This window comes from Callospermophilus lateralis, unplaced genomic scaffold (assembly GCF_048772815.1).
Source record: "Callospermophilus lateralis isolate mCalLat2 unplaced genomic scaffold, mCalLat2.hap1 Scaffold_63, whole genome shotgun sequence".
Taxonomy (NCBI): Eukaryota; Metazoa; Chordata; class Mammalia; order Rodentia; family Sciuridae; genus Callospermophilus; species Callospermophilus lateralis.
Window position 1 is genome coordinate 13108388 of NW_027514713.1, and position 5930 is coordinate 13114317.

Sequence of the window (5930 nt, forward strand, 5' to 3'; positions counted from 1 at the left end):
TTTAAAATGGATGATTATAAAACTTTGTTAGAGGCATTTGCATTCATTTAAAAGGGGGTGCATCCTGGGTCCTGCCACTGTCATAAAGGAAAAAGAGACAGGAGACTAATTAAGTAACAAAGGCTCAGCCAGCAACCTCGCTTCCAGAGGCATAATCTCCTTTGCCAGGTGCAGGGCAGATGACTGGCTGCAGCTCGGCCCAGCCTCCTAGGCCTAATCCTCCCTCCTCAGCGAGCAGCATTCCGCAGTGTCTGGAATAATAATGTAATTACAGACAGCTCAAACACCTGATCCATGAAGGGCAAGGATTTGGGTCCTTTCAAATATGGGAAAGAGAATCAAAGCCACCAAAGGGTGGATCTTTTGTCGGGGCAGGCCATCGAAATTTTATGTCTCTCTCATTTTTTTTTCCTGCTAATGTATACAGAAATCCCTCATCATCCTTGGGGGATATGATCAGAGAACCCAGTGGATACCTCAAATGGCAGATAGCTCCGAATCCTTAGTGAACTGTTTTTTTCCTGTACATAACACATCTATGGTGAAGTTTAATTTAGAAATTAGGCACAGTAAGAGATTGACAATAATAATAAAAAATAAAATCAAAATTATAACAATACACTATAATAAAAGTTATTTAAAACTTGCGAATTGTTTATTTCTGGAACTTTTATTTCCTATTTTGGGGCTTTCGGTTACTCTCTGAGTAACCGAAACTGCAGAAACTGCAACCTCAGCTAAACAGGGTCAACTTCTCAGAGGGGAAATATTGCTTTTACCAGGACATGATGGCCAGTTAGGCCAAAGTGACCCGGTACTCAATGGAAATCCAAACAAAAGAGCCTCGAGTATATTCCGCACCCCAAATTCTGTTTTGTTCACATTGCCCCTTCATGCTTTCTTGTTGGGTGTAGGTTATAAAGTCCTCTGTTATGAAACAAAAGATGCAGGATTAATGCACAGAGATTGCAGGAATTTCAAATTCCCTAGACGTAGCACAGTGACTGGTACACAGAAGGTGCTAAATAAATGCTTGCTGTTTGGTATCAGTTACACTTCATATTATGTAAGTTACATCTAACTGTACTAAACTCACTTTGAGAGGAAAAAAATATCTTGCAGAACATTTTGAGTATGGCATACTTAGGAACCACAACAACCAAAAGCCAAACCAGAATCTAGAGCCATGGTTTTCAAATAGCATCCCAGAGGCTTTGGGGTGTTCTACAGAGGTGACGCGGGTGTTTTAGGAAAGGAGTCGGAAGAGCCTGCTAGGCTGCTGCTGCCCAAGGCATGTCCATGTCAATCAATAAGACTTACCTACCCATTTCTTTTTTTTCCATATTTCTTATTGGTGCATTACAGTTGTGTGTAATGGTGGTTTATTACATATTCATACATGCCCACAATATCACACTATAATTTGGCTGATGATATCCCCCAGGTTTTGCTCTTTCCTCCCCTCCTCCCTCTCCGTGGTCTCTTCCCCTCTACTCTCCTGTCTTCCTTCAATTCATGAGACAAGCTGCACTCCCGACTTTTCTTTTCCTTTTTCCTCTCCAGCTTCCACATCTGAAAGAAAACATACGACCCTTGACTCTCTGAGTTTGGCTTATTTTGCTTTACATAATGTTCTCAGATTCCATCTATTTTTCTGCAAATAACATAATTTCATTCTTCTTTTTAATTGAATAAAACTCCATTGTGTATATACACCACAGTGTTTTTATCCATCCATCCACTGACAGACACCGAGGCTGGTTCCATCCACCTCTTTTCCATGCTAGATCTTCCCATAAAATTTCCTTTAGAAGAGAAACTTCCTGTACCTGGATATTCATATAGTCTCAAAGGATCTCCCCACAAGATACTTATTAATTGCAAGAGGAAGAAAGTAGCTTTATACTAAGGAATCTGGCACATATCACCTTAAGCAGGTGATCAAAGTTGCATAACGTAAAAAGATGTTGGTATTGCACCCCAGACACAGCGAGAAGGGCACAGGTCAGCATGCCCACTGAATCTGTCAGACTAATCATGAAAAAAACATCAGACAAAGCCAAACTGGGGGCTGTCCTACAAAGTAATTGGCCACTCTTTCCAAAGGTGTCAAGGTCATGGAAAAGAAAAGACTGAGGAAATGTCACAGAATGGAGGAGACTAAGGAGAGATGACAACTAAAGGTAATGCAGAGTCCTGGATTGAAGGCTAGAACAAAAAAGGACAATGGCAGGGAAAGCTGCTGATATTCAAATAACGCTGCTTCCACATTAATTACACGTCTAGACAAGTAAACTATGATTACGTCAGGCATTGACTTTAAGTGAAGCTGGCTAATAGGTAAAACTAAAGTCATTGCAAAATAAAAGAAACAAGTTTTTGCAATGAAGCAAAGTTTGATAAATCACCATTCATGAGGAATACAATTGCACTTTGTTGGGATGACCTTCCAGTATAACAGAGCCAGGCCTCACTGGGGGCCAACAGCAATTCCAACTCCTGATCAAAGCCTGAGTTTGGAAAGATGGTGAATAGCTGTGAATAGCCGGGGCAAGGAGGCATTGCACCTGCCTGAGGCAAAGTCAAAAGAGCAGGAAGTAAGTACTGTCTGCAGTGAGAGGCAGGCTGACTGTCTGCACCAGTGTCAAGAAAGCACTGAAAACCCACATCCTTATAAGTGACAAGAGTCACGAGCTAGAATGGAAGTCTAGGCTGACTGATGTCCCTTTTATCTGGGGGTCAGAGTCCAAGTATGAGTCTCCTCTGGACAAGTCACATAGTCTTGAACTTATTTTATAGAAAAGAATAGAACTCCTGTTGTGCCAAGGGTGCAGTTTCATGTGTGCGGATCTTAGCATTATTCATCTGAAAACCTTGACAGAGTTTCTCCTGCCAGTGCCCTGCTCTCCCCAACATAATGGAAAGACTAAACAGTGACAGAAAATGATCAAGACAATAGACAGCAAATAAGGAAAGATGCTCTGTGGTTTGAAGATGTTTGGTGCAGGGGCAAAGGACCTCAGCAGGCTGGGAATGCATTCTGGAAGCTGCTCTTCCTAATGGCATGTAGCTATGAACAGAACAGGGCTGGGAGAGGAAGAAATCCAGAGAGCAGGCTAAACCAGTTCGGTTTAACCAAAAGTCCCTGAGGATTTTACATTTTACTTCATAACATTCTTGGGTTTACTTTTATATAAAAAATCATGGTCCCTCCCAACTCAGGTCTTGAAAACAAAGGTTGGATTTATTCTGCAGATTCTCACAGCTCCTGGCACTTACTCTAACTTCTAGAAGCATAATGCAAATGGCTTGGCGATCATTCATTTATGATTATTGCATCAGGATATTCTGTTAGTACAAAAAATGTTTTGGGGAAGATTTCTAAAAACAGATTTAAATCTTAAAAGTGTGGATATATCTGCAAAATCCACTCATCCAGTAAAACCTTACTCCCTAATGATGTCAGATAAATGAAGCATCTCCACCAGAAAGTTGTGTTAGGACCCCAGGAAATCCATTTTGTACATTTATTAGTCACGCATGGGAGAAGGAGGCTTGCCCTTTCTTTTACTGTTATGAAAAGTGTGGATTTGGTAAATGTCCCAATGGTCCTTTTCTTTCTTAAAGAGAATATGAACTGCTGATAACATGTTACTTGTTTCTTAAAGTGTATTAACATTCCATATTTGTCCCTTTTATTTTACTTTGAAAGTCGGGATTCCTTGTTCTGGGTGTTTTTGATCTTAGGATACTAAATGAACATCCAAGTCTCTGTTATTTAAAATATAAAACTGGGTGCCCAGTTTCAACCCCCCCCCCTTTCTAGAGCCTACATGAGGCATCCTCTGGTCTTGTGGAACCAGCTTTCTTCTTGACTTGTGGGACAGCCTGTCCCACAGGATCATGAGAAGAGGTACAGCACCTAGTCCACAGTGAAGCTTAGAACTAAGTGCTTGACCACAAGAAGCCAAAGAAGGCACGAGGGGCTGGCCCAGTGAATCTGAACGCAAGCTTCAGGCAACAGCTGCTTTCCTCCTGCTGGGGCAACCACACTGAACATGGAGGGAGGACGTATGGGAGGACAGCAAACAGCAGCAGCACTGCAGGATCAAAGCCTCTGGATCCAACCTTGCCTGTAAGTGGTGCACCCCTAGAATTTCAATAATAAAAATTCCTGTTTTGGTTTAAGCTACTTTGAGATGACATCTTTAAAGATTAAAACAAATTAAGATGGCAGAGATGAAGTAGATTTAATTTTTTTTTAGTTGTAGATGGACATAATAGCTTTATTTATTTATTTATTTATTTATTTATTTATTTATTTATTGGTACCAGGGATTGAACTCAAGGGCACACAACCACTGAGCCACATCCCCAGTCCCATTTTGTATTTTATTTATAGACAGGGTCTCACTGAGTTGCTTTGTGCCTCACTTTTGCTGAGGCTGTCTTTGAATTCTCGATCCTCCTGCCTTAGCCTCCCGAGCTACTGGGACTACAGGTGTGTGCCATGGCACCTGGCTTATTTATTTATTTTTGTGTGGTGCTGAGGATTGAACCCAGTGCCTCACCAATGCTAGGCAAGCCTCTACCACTGAGCTAAAACCCCAGCCCTATGAAGTGAATTTATAAGAGACCTGCAGTTTTTTTTTAAAGCATAAACATCCAATGTTTAAAAACCTAGACAGTTCCCTTAAAGATTCAAATGTCCAGCTTCTCTTGAATAGATTGGCAACCCATGCTGTGTTCCTGCAAATGACAGCTTCACTAGGGTGGCATGCAGATTCCTGAGGACACACTAAACCTGCTGAAATGCACACTCCAAAAGTGACCTCTATGGATTATATTTAAATAAAGTGGGAAGAAGAAGAGCTTCCTGTAGGGTAAGGTGTGGACCAGACTGTGACATTGACCAGTTGGTAACTTCCCAGCTCCCCTTTTAAAACCTTTTTCTCTTCCCAGGGAAAGGGACTTGGCTTTCAGCCAGCCACCAGGTAGAAAAGTAGAAGCCATGCTAGACCCAGAGGCAAGAAACTCTGATTCGTCACTTCCTGGCTGTGTGACCTGATACAAATCAGCTTGACTCTCTGGTCCCAGTGTTCCCCCTATAAAATCAGGCAGCCCTGAGCTGCTCAGGTAGAGGATGGTTTTGACCAACATTAGAGATGACATATGTGAAAACACCTTTTTAAACTGTCAAGAGTCACATCAGGTACGATAAATTCATGACCCATGACATACATGTCTATCCTATGCCTATGGCAGAGGACAGTCCATAGGTCACAACCCTCCTCACTGTGGCAAACACTACAACTCGTCTGTCCAAGAGTTGTCCTGTGCCCTGTTATGTTGGCAGAGCCCTGACTTTGACACAGAAACCTCACTTTCCTCACGTAATGGGGGACACATCCTGGTGAGTCAATGCCAGACTTGGGTGGGCCTGTCATCCTTACTAGGGATTGGTTCAAGGATAGAGGCAATTGAGGGATTTTCTTTTTCTTTTTTTTGAAATTGTGGATGGAGAGCATGTCTTTATTATTATTTTTTTAATTTGTTTATTTTTACATGGTGCTGAGGATCAAACCCAGTGCCTCACATATGGAAGGCAAGCACTCTGCCACTGAGCTAAAGCCCCAGCCCAACTGAGGGATATTCTGGTGTTAGAAGCAAGGCTTGGGGAAAGGATTTCCTCACTGGATAAAAAGTGGCCGAGGAACAAAACACCATATTCTCTGCTTCTGGCAGGGCTTCCTGCAAGAAACTCATATCTCTTAAGGTAAAGAGCAGAAATGTGGAAGGTGATAGAAATGAAAGACAGAAAGGACCAGGTACCTGACACCATTACTGAGCTGCAAAATTAAGCAGCTATGAAGCTGCCCTGCCCTGAAGTTCTTGTTATTTCATATATTAAAGGTCGTCAGTACTCTGGT